A 15981-nucleotide genomic window follows, 5' to 3' on the forward strand; every position below is an offset into this window, starting at 1 on the left:
CAAGAACATTCTAGCAAAAATGGGGTAATTATAAACTGATACCCTTTGGCAATAATGTTTCGAGTGATTAACAGCTAAGGGATTTCCTAAGCCACAAGTGATGTTTTGCGTTTAATAGCTTCCAAATGTGATTTTTTATTTATTTTTTTTTTTAATCTCCCCTCCATAAATCTTCCAGGAGGGGTGTGAACCTGTACAACCAGCATTCAGTAGATGCCATGGCAAGGCCCATGGCCTTGACAGTTTGAACTACACTGCACGAAGAAATAGTCATCTGTGTCGTTTGATAAGGCAATCTGAAAGTTTCATTGGATACCCAATGCAGTTTAAAGCTTGCACAGTCATTTTTTATTTATCTCTGCAAAATCTTCCTTCAGCCGTTTGCCTCTTAGGGTCTCTAAATGTGCAGGGAGACAAAAGTATGGCACTGCTCTGTGATTCAGCAAAAGGGACTTAAAAAGGAAAAGAAAGTTTTCTCTTTTTTTTTTTTTTTTCATCCCCATAGAGTTCAGCTTGTTGTCTGTTCACAGTTGGGTAAAAAGAACATGGATGATCCTGCCAGGAGTGAGAACCACAGAGTTTTCAAAGTGAGCGGAAAGCAACATTGAGGCTGGGTCAGAAATGGACAGAGAAAACAAACACCAGAATATTTCCTGTATATTATACTGCAACTTTTTCATTTCAGAATCATTTCTGTGGTGCTCTGTGACCCATATTTTTAAACGATTTTGAGAATCATAATGCAAGATTGCATAATGACTAAGATTAGACCACTGTTCAAGAACTGTATGTTATGTAAACACTCAAAACCTCTACAAGACCCGGAGTGAACAGTTTGGTCTCACGGACAGTAATCACTGGAACATCCAGAATATTTTCTCTTAGAGAAATCAGCTGTTTTGATTATGGTTGTTGGAGTTAACAGGGATGAATCATATGATACTCATCGGAAGCTACCAAAAGACAAACAATAATTTTCTAAAAAGAAAACACAGCAAAATACATAAACATCGTATCATGGTTTATGCATTTTGATAAACTATGAAGAGGAGAGGAAGATAAACTGCTAAGTGGAATACTCTCTTAAAACTGACCTAAAAGCTACCTCATATATGTTACAATTCCTATCTTCGCAAAACATAATCCTATAAGATAATCTTCCTTGAATTAGCTAAAGTATCTTAAAACTTGTAACAAGTTATTTACTTGTACCAGTGCTCCTTCTCATTTCTTTTCTTATACTGAGATTAACCCCAGTAAACACAACAGCAAACTATACTTACTGTTCTCAAAACTGAAAAATATGATAGGAAATTATTTAAGGCTGAGAGATGAGGAAGAGGCGCTGCGGGATTCTGATGGGTTACAAAATACTCTCACATGAGAATGCAGAGTTTATTGCTACAAGCTATGGTAGTGGCGTTGACTCCTGCTTTCTCTAGAGACACTTTCTCAGTGGGTAAGAGGCACTTAAAAAGTTAAGCCTAAAACAGTTAAGTTGAGGATGGGAAGGATTTCTGATGCTTGTAATAAAAAGAAATACATAAATGAGTCAGTTTTAAAAAACAGTTTTCTGTGCAATCTGGCATAATTATATGTTTTAACTAAATATTTCATGAGTTATATCAGTAACATACAGGAAGCATTGTAACCTAGAGGAATACTCTTCTTGCGCTGACAGTGCTTAACAAGCAACAGAGCTGGACTACAACACAAATAATCAAGAAAGCCATCCCCTGAAGTTCATGAAAACATTGTTTGCTATGCATAACCAAGATATTAAGCAGCAAAACACAAGGATATTCAGAATTTTATTATATATTATACTTACTGTGTACTTACAATATTATACTTACCATGACTGTCCTTGTGTATGCTCTTGTTACACACATGAATGCACAGCACACAGTGAGAGCAAAGCCCCTTGATGATTTACTCAGTGCCCCACTCTAGTAATACCTGAAAGAGAATCAGAATGTGAGGCAAAGAAGAAAACAAACTTTACGGATTTCTGAATGCCAAACACACATCTATAATAAAAAGCTTGCATGCAGCAAGTAAAACGTTTTTCCTCTCCTCTTAGTAAAAACATTTTTGGAAGCATGTTTTGTGAGGACTGGGACACCATTAGCAGAGACCAGAAGGAATAAATGAAAAGGTCTGTCAAATATAACATCTATGGCCTCATCTGAGAGCCATCCATTCTCAAGGACTCTCTGCTCTCTAATTCCTCTTTCAAATCTACCTACGTCAGCTGCACGGCTGCCTTCCATGCACTCTGGTTCACTAGGAGCAGAGCTTGGGTGTATTGATAGCGATGTCCGCTGAAACACAGGAAGATTTGTACCCTATAAAATAGTTCAGCTGTGCCAGAGAAAAGAATTAGTCAAAAATCAGAGCAGTTTGCATTTTTTAAAGTGAACCAAGTCATGAAATAACTATTGGAGAAGCTGAGAGCCCATTATAGCCTTGTTCATACAGAGCTAAGAAGCTCTAGCCTTTCCAACATGCTCCACAGAGATACTGGCCTACTATTCCCTACATTCATTCTCCTTGAATGACTTTCATGTAATGCAGATAACAGCTAAAACTGATCAACACAAAAATATCATTTACACTAAAAAATATCATCAACCTTCAGTGTTCTACCATAAGAGTCTTGCATTGCCTTTCCAAGTGCTTTCACTGTATTAACTTAAAGCATACATATAAGCTACCATGCTGTAACTCTTACAGACATCTATGTCAGATATTAACTGAATTATTTTACCTGAGAGATTTGCTAATGGAAGAACCAAATGGCTTTAAATAGCAGACCTATGTTAACCTAAAAAAATCATGCAGGACAACAGGCATAGACAACAGAACTCCTTTTCAGTCATGTGCTTTGTGCCTAGCCTATGTTTGTTCCAAGCCACGTCCTCTACATGAAAACATGGTATTACTTCATATATTGAAACCATCAGCTAAATATATATACAATGTAATCAACTGAAATTAGGACAATTAATTGTTTTACATAAATATCCTTTCAAGCTGAAAGGTACACCTAAATACATTACAATCAAAATGAGATAAATGATGGCTGTAACCTATTCCTGGAAACAAGAGATGATGCAAAGCAAGACAAAATAAAATTAAGTTGTAGTTATAAAAAGAAGTGATTTATCTAGCGATAGAGAGACTTGAGAAAAACTTTCAGGTGGTTAACAATTTGACTTGTTTCTCTTTTCTGCCCACCTGAAAGTCAAGCCAGAAACCTTGCTTTTCAGTATGGACTCAGTGAGAATTTTGCCTTTGCGATTGTGGAAAATAAGAAGTACATATATCTATGTATACATACATATTCTTTTAAGTATGTGAAGATTTAAGTTTGCGTGTTTCCTGACTAACTGCATAAACCCAGAACTTTACAGGACAGAAGAAGGAGATTTTTAAATAAAAACAATTCACTTTAAAACAAAAGTTTATTTATACTCAGTATTAATTGTGTCAGTTTTCTCAGATAGACTTTGGTGCAGACCCTTTTAGGAGGAAGGGCATTAAGACAATTAGTTTCTGAACTTAGTAAAGAAGGTCTGAACCTGACAAATGCATCATACATTTTAGAGCAAAGTTCGGGCACTTGATACCTTCTGGGTTCAGTCCTTCAAAAGCTAGTCTAAACTAGTTTCGATTGCTGGGAGAAAACACTTTCAGAAGAGCACTATGAACATAGTGAGAAAAAGGTAATTTTAAGGAGCACAGAGAACTAAAGCAAACAAGAGTAGAGTAAAGAAAAAGAGACGAGGAAGTCTGAATTATTTAGAAGACTTCTCTTCTGTCCTCTGAAGACTTCCAAATGACAATGCAGTCTTCTGCATTAGTAATCAGCGGGACATCTGTTATGTTTTGGCCAGTATGCAAAATCAGGAGAAAGCAAGAAGAGACAATAAGAGGAAGTAGACCTAAAAATATTTATAAAGTACATATCTAAATTAGGAATAAAAACATTCTGGAGTAAGTTAATAAAACACATTTCTTCTGTATTTCTTAAGTGATGAGAGGACTATAAAAGAATATCCATAGAAAATAACGTTGGCATTTATAAATTGCAGTAGAATTTTAGTCACAAAGAATTTTCTCATGAAAGCACAAAATTACAGTGCCATTACTTTGAATTAGTTACATAATAGCCAACTCTTCCATGAAACTCTGCTATAAATCCTGTTTACCTTTTTCTTGCTTCAGATCTTTCCTTGGGCATGACCAAAAAACCATACGAGATTCAATAAAACCTTGTTGTGCAGCATAAGGAGATCATAACTGGATGAAAAATCTTATTTCCGCTTATGCCCTTCTCTACAATACTCAACTTGCTTCCCAGTGATGATGGATGAGTGCAATACCCAGTTCAGCCTGACAGCCAGGAATTCTAAGTAGCCTGAACTGAATAATGGTGTACTGAAAAAACATGCAATGGAAGGAAGCATCTAACATCAGTCTCACTTCACAAAGAAATGAAATACCTGAGTAGCTTCCCTAACCTGAGCAGAGCCAAGCTTCTGCCTACAAATCCTTACCTCTGCATTGGCTTCCACTGACATCATTTGACTGTGTAGGTAATTGTCCATGCAAAGAGATTTATCTGCAGGTTATGGGCCAAGGTTCATGTCTGGTGGGTTGTCTGGTTTGCACTATTCATCTGGGAAACTTTTTAGTTTTGGATATTAAACTTTGCTGCTCAGCCCCCAGAAATTTTCCTCTCTCATTCATCTCTCCAAATGACTGCTGAAAGTTTGGGGTGGAAAATGCCAGAAGGAACAAGACTTTGAAAGTTCCAGCGCAAAGCAAGACTTAGACCTTACTCTAAGCACACTTGAACCTCCACCTTGCTTATATAACAGAAGACATATATATTAACAGAAATAATTAAATTCAAGTTTAAAAACAAAAAATAAGAAGTGGCAGGGATGATGAACATTAGATAAACTGTTTCTGTACCTGGCCTTTGCAATGTCTGTTAAAACACAGCCCTGAAAGAAATCCTAGTCATACTGTTCCTTCCTGTGTTTCTAGCAAAGCAGTAAATCAGAACGTGCTACTTGGAAAGATAGTTATAGAAGTCCAGTTTTTTTGATGGCATTTACAGAAATTTGGCGCACCCTTGAATTATACAGGTCTCTCTGCAAGTAAAGCCTCATTTATTTCCATGGAAATTACAATTGATACAAAGAATACAATAACATTATTTAATAGAGCAAATTACCAGCTACACAACACTCTTCTTCAACAAAGCCGCTAATATTAGATGTGCCTTTCCAGCAACGATGAACACGAGCCTGCATCCTGCACTCAGAACAATCTGCGTGGCCGTGGCTTGCTTTTCACCTCCCTGTTGCCACTAATGAAGCACATCACCCAATACCCACTATGCTAACAGCCACTGTTCAGTCTCCATAAACATTCAGCAAGCATCCATGAATGTCAGTGGGCATCATTTTTTTCCACGTGAAGGAACTCAATGACACACCTTTGCATCGTGTCAGGTATCGTTTTGTCGGACTGCCCCTCTGATGCCATCTTTTCACACAGCAAAATGTAATTGAATACTGTCAGGAAGGTTTAACCTTAGCTGCCACTCCACCATTATCTGCCTCTGCTGTCATGGGCCAATACAATAAAGTAGGTGGCATCACTTTTGGAGCAGCCCTTGTATAATTATGAACTTAAATACAGTATAAAAAAAAACATTCATGCTATGACGTGATTATAAGTAGTATTAAAAGATAACGATATTTTAAAACAAGAATTCATAATGATGTTCTTGACTTTGGAAAATGATGTCACAAATAACAAAATAATTCATCAAGAATCCCTGTTTCATTTATGTTAGAAAAACCTGCAACCAAAAAAAGACGACCCATTGAAAGCCACTCTTCTGACATGCTTACTTCTATTATTTGTAGAACGTCCTGATGGGAGAAAAGAGAACAGAATTGCTCAATGTTGAAGATTTGACCCATTTTACATTCTAGAGCTTTTTGCATTTGATCCTAACTTACAATTTCAGTGGGATGTTCTAAAACTATTTTCTTTGAGCTATTCATTTCCACTCCAGTGGAATATCACAGCAGAGTTTCTGATTTGTCACTGTGATACTGATAATTTTAATTAAGACATTAATAAGCTATAAAATTAATACTTTCCCACTAACGCTTCACAGACTTTTAGAGACAGAGAAAAAAAAGAGATAACAAGAAGCTGGTACTGAGCATGTCTTCTACAGCACAGATCCTTGCACATTTCTTGAATAAATACTGGGGTCAAACTGTTAATTACCCCAAAGCTGTAACACCTTCAACATTCATGGGGTTATAGATATGCTGACCAACTCTTCACCGTCTCTCACGTACTGTGCTGCATTGAACACTTCGGAGCTGGAAGGGCTACCATATCTCAGCTGAAGTTCAGCTCTTGGGGATAAAGCCATCAATTTACACAACATCTTGCTCTGGAGCATTTCCAGAGCAATCTGTATTCAAGACTCTGAATAAGGTTCACGCTCTTATAACACTACTGCCAAAGGCTGCTGAAGTTGTCAATGCCTACTCTGGCAGTGCTCTCCTGGCATAGGCCTAGGTGGTTGCTCTCCTGAAAGTACAGCTCTTGCCATTTCTTCCTTTGGCTTAAAAATTATAGTGACTCAGCTTGCCAAACTAGAACTCTGCTGTAAGTGTGTTTTTTGCATTTAGGCGACTGGGCCAGATGTGTCTGTAGTTCTCCCATCATTACAATTGTAAAGGTTGAAAAAAACAGAGCACAGAACTGATGATTATACTTGGCTGATGTAAGCACTTTCCTATACCTCTGCACCAGTCTCTTTTAATAGCAACAAAGAGCAATAAAGTTCCAGTGAATGAGAAATCACACATAGAGGGAGGATTCACACCTAGTTTTGTACTGTGGTTTCTTTTCATACAGATTTGAGAATGTTGGGCGCTGTGATTCAGCTCACAGTGGAGGAGAGCAGAGCCGTGACTTTCAGTTTACTACACAATTGTCCACATGAAGATGAAAACTGGGTTTTGGATATCACCTCACTTAAAGTAGAACAGCTTGATGCACACTGAAGTAGTGCTGAGCACGAAGGCTCTGTGAGAGCTGAAATCAGTGTCCTCATCTGTCCCTCTCTCCTTTCCTGCTTACGTAAAAGTGCACAACTACCCCAGAAAACCAATTTTGACAGAACTATTTGTCATCAGGCAGCATATCAAAACTGCACCTGTTGCCTCAGCCTGTTTCCCCTCTATTTTTACTTCTGATGTAAGCCAGAAGAGGGTCACTGAATGCAGACTAATACAAAACCTTAAGAGAAACGTGCAAAATTTGCTTGGGATGTTTTCATAGAAAATAATTTTTGTTAAGTGATGGAACCTCAGACTACTCCTTTACCTTCCCAGATGACTTTTCTTATTGGCATATTTTTAAATGGTTGCTTTTTTTCTGCTCTTCTTCCATCTTGCTTCACAGGAGTTTCATAGAGCCTGCCTACATTTAAATAAATCAAGAAGCCTAATTGCCAAGTGTCATTGCAACGCCAGAGAGACTGGCAACTGCAAGAGAACTTCTGCTAGTATCTTAAAAAAAGGAAAACAGATGTGGAGATCTTTTTTTAGATTGGATTTCAATGGATGTAAGGTCTGATTATTGAGAACCTTATGTCCTGCTGGTTTCAGTCAAATTTGACTACCTAAGTAAGGCTGATTTACTGAAAAGACCCGAATCAAAAACCATTCACAGGACTGCAAATGAAAGGGAAATCATTCTGGTTTACTAAAAGTTTGTAGAATGTGAGATTTAATCTTGGCCTCCCACATAGCCTCTTTGTAACATATACTTACAGAAGTCTTCCTTTCAAGAATGTATCTATTCAGGCTGTTCTGCATATAAAATGTTACTAGTGCCAGGAAGAATACACAAATTCTATTTCATGCCCCTGAACAGATCTTTTCCAGGTTAAAGTATAAAGTACTTGGCATCAAGACTTGATTTACTTAACACAGACTTCAGTTAAAAAAAAAATAATAATTAGGGAAACACATCAAGAAAGCAGAAATAGAACGTGCTGCTTGGGGTGAAGTAATTTCATTCTGTAACTCAGATCAAGTGACATAAAAGCTACAAAGGATCTCAGCAGACACTTTTCTTACTGTTGGGAAAGAATAACTCAGTGACATTGTTCTTGTAGTGGGAAATTAAGTCATAGGCACTTTGCATACGGTTTTTAAAGTATTTAAACTTTTCTACAGTCATTCAGAAGGGACTTCATTGGATTTCATTAGTGTCCAATGACACCACTGAGGTCAAAATTGGAATAAAAATGCAGCATGAAAAAAACCAATACCTAAGTGCTTGAGAACTGCAGCTAATTAAGTATGATAACTAAGTTTAGACAGCAATATAATTTACTAAAAAGTTTGGCTGCTCATATATATATGGACTACATCAGTATTTCTTTTTAACCTAACAAGTTTTCTAAAACCTAAACTCAGTCAAGTAACAAATATCTAGCATTACCCTTTCTGATCTAACATGAGGAGAACACTAAAGAAAAAAAAAAACAAATATTTTAAAGACAAGACAATTAGTGTCCCTGCTAAAACAATGTCTTCCTACTTGTACAAATAGGAACGCATTATTCAGAGAAGTTATTCTTCACCAACCAGGAAGAAAAATATATTATTTACAGCCATATGATTGCTATATAGAAAGCATTCAGGCTTAGCTTACAAGTAAGAAAAAGAGGATGGGTTATGAAGCACAGGAAAGACCAATGGCAACCAATGGTGCAAATTTTTCCCTGTGGAAATGAAAACGCCAGTCCTTGCAGGATAATCAAGGACTGGAAATCACATACATAGTGACTTACCCAACAATTCTAAGAGGACATTTCCTTACAGCTTTAAATTAAAAAAAAAAAAAAAAAAAAAAGTAGTCCCCTGCAGTCTGTGGGCCAGAACACGTGCTTATACACTTGTATCCCCTTCTGTGATGGGTAACTCTTTTGACCCTCTTGAAATTACCACAGCTTTTAAAACTGGAAAGTTCTCAGCTTCATAAGAATGCATTATATATGCTCCTTGAGCACGTACCTTGCATTTTAATGTTCTGCTGTAGAGCTCTTGGACCAAAATCAAGTCTGGGTAGAAAACACGCTGCAAATGATCCAGATGAAGGCAGCTCTGGACATGCATGGGAACAATGCTCTGGGTATATAGGAGATTGTAGTGTCAAAGAAGAAGTCACCTAGATGGTAGGTTGAAGCAGCATTCATTCTTTTTATCAGGTTATCCAAGTTTTCCTTTGGGTGGTAAGCACTATTTAAGGTTTATACGAGCCTGTGCCATCACCATGGACAGTCAAATAATGCTCGAAGAAAGTAGGGCTCTAGGATTACCAGCACAGATTTGAACTTCTGGTCTTGTTTCTAGGTGATTTGTTCAGTGCTAGGCCTCTACTAGTCCTGCCAGACAGCAGGATTCAGTACCCCAAGCACTCCATCATCTTCCTAGTAGCAGCAGGCTGGGTATTGTGCAACTGCTCAGAACAAATCCTTTCTTATTGCCTACACAACTCTCACGTTCTTAATTAAATCACTAGTAAATTAAGTGCATCACAGTCTGCTACAGGTTTTCTACATTTCTGTAAACATTTTCAAAAAGAGCTTTCTGAATTCTGCCTTCAACTTCAAAACAAGCATTAGACACAAAAGCACACACAAAATGCAAATTGAAGTCATCTATATTTGTAAAATGACTTTCTAGAAATTGTTGGGTGTTAAGATAAAAGAAGCCTTGAACATTCTTCAAATAGCTTATGCAAGAGGAACGCATGAAGAGAGGAAAGCCCATTGTCATGCTGAAACTTTGCACATACCCAGAGCTCACTTAGCAGTGAAACTCAAAAACAGACCATTCTCTCAGGGCAGCCGTCTTATAAATCACACAAACCTCAAACCCTGTAACAGTCTGCGTGCTCAGGAAGCTAACGTGTTTATTTAAAGCTGCGTGCACATACATGAAAAATTCAGACCATAATAGGATACTCTCTTTTAAATCCTGCTTTGCTAATCAGTGATCTGTCTTGGACAAAAATACGTGTTGATTTGCTCGCTGAACTTTGCTTAAGGCATTCCAGACTGAAGCTAATAGCACAGATAGCAAAAATACACAAGACAAACCAAACACAAGTTTTGTTAAATAAATAAATAAATAAAAATGCTTAAGACTTTACATTTGTTTCTCAAACTCAGTCACGCAGAACATGGCAAGATTCTCAAACTATGTTTTCACTGCTCCTAGCCTAGTCAACAATTTGCATTATTTCTAGCATCCAGCATGTGAAGCAGAACACACAGATGTATGCCTGTCAGCTTTTCCAGTGAAATTTGCACATATTTTCCTTCCACAGAGAACTCGGTCCTTGACTCAGTGTCTTACTAAGCAGACATTATTCATTATAACACATCACAGCTGTAATTCAGATTTCATTTACATTGCTTTCTTTCAATGAGTCAAACAGCACATTTAGATGAACAGAATGCCTCATCTATAATAGGTTTTATGGAAAAGAACGGAAAATTATTCATGCTTTTTAGAGTTCAGAGGGTTACAGAGACAGCTTTCTCAGTGTGCCAAGCCTACCTACACGTCATTTCAAAACATCCACTTATTTAATAACATTCCTGTCTATGTATGTTTTAACACTGTCATATTCCACTGACTATAATGCTGCAGTTTTAAATGCTAGCCCCACACGGACTTCACTATCACATACAAACAAGAAGACTGCTTCCTTTCTCCTGCCTGTAGAATACAAGAACATACAATATACTGGGTGGAGAACTATGTTGGTTTTGCTTCTTTTGCCAAAGGCTTACTATTATAATGGATAAAATGAAAACAGCAGCAGCATTCGTAGTGGGAAAAAAAGTAAAAAAGCCAAATCAGTGCTTATTTTCTAGTAAGTTTTTTGGTTGTTGCTGTTGATTTCGCTTTGTTTGAATTACAGTGTACTCTGTTGATACCATATAGTGATTTCAGGATACTTTTCAGTATGGGTTTCAATAAATAACCTGTTGTCTCCAAAGTGCATCCCCACCACCCAGCACCGTCTGAGCTCCCTGAAGTTTACAAAGGACAGACCTGTGAGAAGGGTGCACTATTGTCACAAATTTCCCTAGAGCTCAAGATCAAATCCAATTTCCATCCAATTTCATACAATACACTAGCTATGCAATTTCAGGAGTGAATGGAAACCCCAGAACAGGTTGAAAGGCGAGTTCCACGGACACCATGCTGTACAGGTATGACGCAAAAGAAAATGGGGATTTGGACCAGGCAAGGGCTAGGAAGCATCAAATTCTTCCACAATATATCAGATATCTCAGAATCAGTAATTACAGTGTAGTTCCTAGAGCTGACTAAATGATATCCCTATATTCAGCCTTACCTACACAAAAGAAGCTTTAACTCTTCATGATACAGGATTTATAAATGGATATGGTTTATTTGAGTAATACTCAATGCTGGGTCTGTCCAAACTGCAGACAGTATAATTGTACAATTTGCTCATACAGAGTTAGTTTGAATAAATATAAAATCCCATCCTGTAAAACTCTGTATAAATGTCCCTCAGGAGATGAAATAGACTACCTAACCTATCTCCATTTAGACCTTAATTTTAAGACTTCAAAAAAATGAGACACGCAGAAAAAAGGCCGTAAGTAGGAAGTCCAGCCTCAATAACACCCAAAAACTCTGAAAAAAAAAACCCAACACACCACATGTGCTATCCTTTCAAATAAAAAAACAAAAAAAAAAAGAAAGAAAAAGTAATTAGCATAGATTTTCACAGGCTAGGATGCAACCTGCAAATACTCCACTTTATATTCAGAGAAACATTTTGATGAGAACTGACTCCTCAGTTCCCTCACACACTTTTGTTTCACTCAACAAATCCAAGAAGTTACTATAATGTAAAACCGTAGTTTTTAATTTGTTTTGTTAAACATTCTCAACAGTCTTCAAATTTTACTAAGATAAAATGCAACACTGATAAGATTTTCAAAAGCTCATTTTATCCAACAATTCACTCACAGAGGGGAATGGAAACTTAAGTGGAATCAATTGTCACTGGTCTGTTAATTTCACTGACCTCAAGAGAGTACAATACAGTCTAAAAGCTGAGCTTTTTACAAAAAGCAGTTCAGCTGTTTAGAAGATTAATTAGATTTCAGAGGAAAATAAATTCCTTGTAATAAACTCCTTTTCAAAAAAGACCATTTCTTGATGAAAAAGAATGATGAAACTTCTATCAAAAAATTAGCGGCCCACAGAAGCAATAATGCTAAATGCAAGAAAGAAAAATACAGTCCCCATCGGAAGAGAAACATTTATATTGCAGATAGACTTTGTATCTAGAAGGACAGCATTTCCTTATCTGCATAAGACACTGCTAAATCCACGCCTCACTCTCACAGAATGGTTTAGGTTGGAATGGACACTGCAGATCACTTAGTTCCAGCCATGGCCTCTGGTATATTCTCTCTATATCACCTGCTTCCTGCTTTGGCCTTTTAGAAAGGCGAATTTTCGGACTGGATTATCACATCCAAAACAGATGGTATTTCAACACATCTGCTGTACGTAACTACGCCTTCAAAATAGTTCCAAGGATTTCTTCTTTCACAGGAAGAACTAATAGTCATGGGATTAATATTTTGCAAAGGAACCTTTCAAGTGAAGTAGATTTCTATGGCTAATATTAACACAGATTATCGGGCATACACAAGCTCCTTTACAGCAGTTGTGGAACAGCCCGTAGAATAGCATAAAAATAAGAATGCTCGATTGCATTAACAAAGTATTCCCAGTCAGTCTTGTTTTACTCTGCCTATTTTAGAACTGAAATATTTTTATAGCAGTTTAAAAATAAACACTCCTTGGTTTCTAAAATAGAAATAAAAAAATCCAGAGTAAAATAATAATTAATAAAAAAAAAATCAGACTTAAATGTGTAATGCTGATATATCCACATGTGCATGGGTTTTTTTTTGTTTTGTTTCTTTCTCCAAATTTCAACTTACCTCCTGGAAGTGAGCATCAATCTACAATTTTATACAAGATTATTCAGAGCAATGGAAATCATAACAGATAGGATAAAAAAAACAGAACTGTCCTTTAGATCATGTAGATCTTTGTCATTTTAGGTTTGTGCTTGCATAAAAAGAAGGCTGCTTTTTGCACTTGTAAACATTTATGTGACTCAAGCAACTCAGTAGTTGGCTGGGTTTTCAGTTTATTTCTTCTTAAATTATTTCCTAAGCATAACTGGCTGCATTTGCATGAACTTTTGCAATTAAAAGGACAAGGATTGGCCTCTGGTTTTGCTGAGGCTCTGTGCTTCCTTTGCATAAAAATGACTGTTTTGATCCACTCTCCCCCCAGGTCTGTTGCAGACCATTTACACTCCGGACAACTTTATTATATCTTATAGTACCCTGAAGAAAAATGTAATGCTCTATCCTTGTTGCAATAACTTTCTTTTACCATTTATGCTTTTCTTCCCCTCAGATAGCAGTTCGCAGCTGTGAGCATCAGAAGATTGCTGTATATCCCAAACCTCACAGCTGCAAAGATACACCTACCAGAGAGAGCAAAGCCCTGGATTTCAAAACCACACAGCACAGCACGTAAAGGAAGACCAGGGTTGTAACCATCTAATTTTCTTTCTTCCATATTTGCATGGCTGCTTAAGTATATACAACATATGGACCATGCTAATGTAAACGTGTGTAAGAACGCTACTTTGGAAATATTTCAAATTTCTTCAGCTGTTATTTTAATTGAGCTCATCACAAAACAATTCCATCTGCTTCTGGCTTCAGCAGAATTGTACCTGAGTGCTGACTAACGTGCAGGTTAGTTAAGCTAGTTTTGAGAAGATGGCTGTAATAACCATCAGCACTAACACTTTACTCTCTGTTAGATTAAAGGAGCTGCCAGTAGGTGCAAGATGAACTCCTAAGCTGTTTCCAGATACGGAAGGATAGGAACACGAATTTCTGCACACAAGACACAGTCCCAACACATTTACATTCTTTGTCCTTTCATGGGTTCCAAATAAATAGAACTTCTGACTCACTTTTACACAATAACTCCCCCAGTTGTCCATCAAGAATCATTTTCAGATGTATGTTTTCTTTGAAATGGTTATTTTCTCCCAATTTCCCATTTGCTTTCCCTTCAGGTCAATGTATCATAACTTTCATTTTTGTAGAAGCTTGACTACCCTTTTGTAGAAGTTTGATCATCCTTCAAATACTCATGTTGCTGATCATTTTTCTGACCACTTTTAAAGACATTTTTTTTAACACTGTTACGTTTAAACCTGCAACTTTCCTTCCAACTCATCCTCCATTCTTACACCCAGTCTTTCAATGAAACTGCATGACAGATCTCTCATATAGATTGTCATTTTAGCAGTATTTACTGTTTTTCATACTACTCTCCTGTCCTCTGTATCTGTCTCCCCTCCTCAGTGCTTTCCATAACTCATACATTGTAGAGAGCAGCTGTGAAACCTGGAAGACGGGGAAACAAAGACATGCCCTTTTAATAATATCTGATGAAACCAAAGGGCTACACTGAGTGACACAGACATGTACAGAAGCTTAAGTCTACAGGCACCTGTATCCATCTCTTCTGTTTGTAGTTCTGCTCAAGACTATGTGGCCCTTCTGCCTTCCAGCTGACCACATGCAAGCCATTCTTGATGTGGTAAAAGATTGAACTAGTTTGTGAGAAAACTCAAAGGAGGGGCCATCTTGGAAACAGGGATGAGAGCAAAACCACAGCAGAAAGCAGTCAGATTGACCTAGATTATTAAAAAAAAAAAACAAAACAAAAAAAAACCAAACAAACCAAAAAACAACAACTCGCCTTTTGCATGCAGTCAACAGACTGTCAGCAAACCCTCATCTATCCTGAATGTGAACAGATCCTGAAGGGTAGTCCATATCTACTTCTGTCACAAGTCAGTTGCCTTGGTTTAAGTCACTCATTTTTTAATTTATACATTTTTAATGTAATATGTCTCGTGTCCCATAAATAGTGCTTCTACCACTTATAAAGTATTGCAAAAGGCTTTTTGGAAAGAACATGAAGCAAGTGTTAAGCTTCTTGTGTTATTTGCAGCCTGAATTAACGTTAATGACACCACGTCGTTCTTTTTAGAAGATGTCTAAAGTCCACATTTCTGCTTCTCAGGCTTCCTGGTTGGAATGTATTACAAACAGGCAGTGGACACAACAAGCATGTTTTCTCAACCAAGGAGCAGATATTGATGGAGTACTGTAAGTAGCCAAGTCCAGGACTGGATTATTTTCAGCAGTATTTTCTACATTTTCATTCTTCAAATACCTCAGAAGATGATGTTTCCTGCACTAATGACTATTTCCACCTTCTCAAAGACAACCCAAACCTGTGCTTTAAAAGGCTACAAATGACAATCTGATTTCTGTACGTTTTTTATACCTTATCCTAACATCAAATAATTGATTATTAATGCTCACAACACTCCCATAGCATGCACTTACACATAAGGAAGTAGAAGAGAACTTAAAGTAATTTTTGGCTGACATTGCGAAGTTTAAGATTCTAGCCCACATTTCTTGCATTTGACAAGCTGCCTTACAAAAAGCACAGCAATTCAATGATATTTCTAAGGAAACAAACAACAACTCATAGATTTTTACTTCAAAACATGCACAAAAGCAATCTGGAAATGAAGCTCTAAGTAAAGAAAGTTCTCTGTTGTGCAACTTTGTTGCAGTAAGTAGATGGTCATTTTTAATTGACATAGTTCTCATTACTGTTGCTGGAAACCTCATCATCTGACGCATAGACAGAAAGATTCTTTTTTTTTTTCCCCCCTATG

The 15981-nt window shown here is 37.1% G+C and overlaps 1 long non-coding RNA gene across 4 annotated transcripts in view; it reads right to left on the reverse strand.

The window, feature by feature from the left end:
* LOC122181942 overlaps nt 1-15981 on the reverse strand; it is a 128744-nt gene that overhangs the window by 11138 nt on the left and 101625 nt on the right. For all 4 annotated transcript variants that reach the window (XR_006179628.1, XR_006179627.1, XR_006179630.1 and 1 more), the window contains one exon: nt 1857-1959. This is a non-coding gene — a long non-coding RNA (uncharacterized LOC122181942). The remainder of the gene's footprint in view (nt 1-1856; nt 1960-15981) is intronic.

This window comes from Lagopus leucura, unplaced genomic scaffold (assembly GCF_019238085.1).
Source record: "Lagopus leucura isolate 7727_CA_CO unplaced genomic scaffold, USGS_WTPT01 Super-Scaffold_100012, whole genome shotgun sequence".
NCBI lineage: Eukaryota > Metazoa > Chordata > Aves > Galliformes > Phasianidae > Lagopus > Lagopus leucura.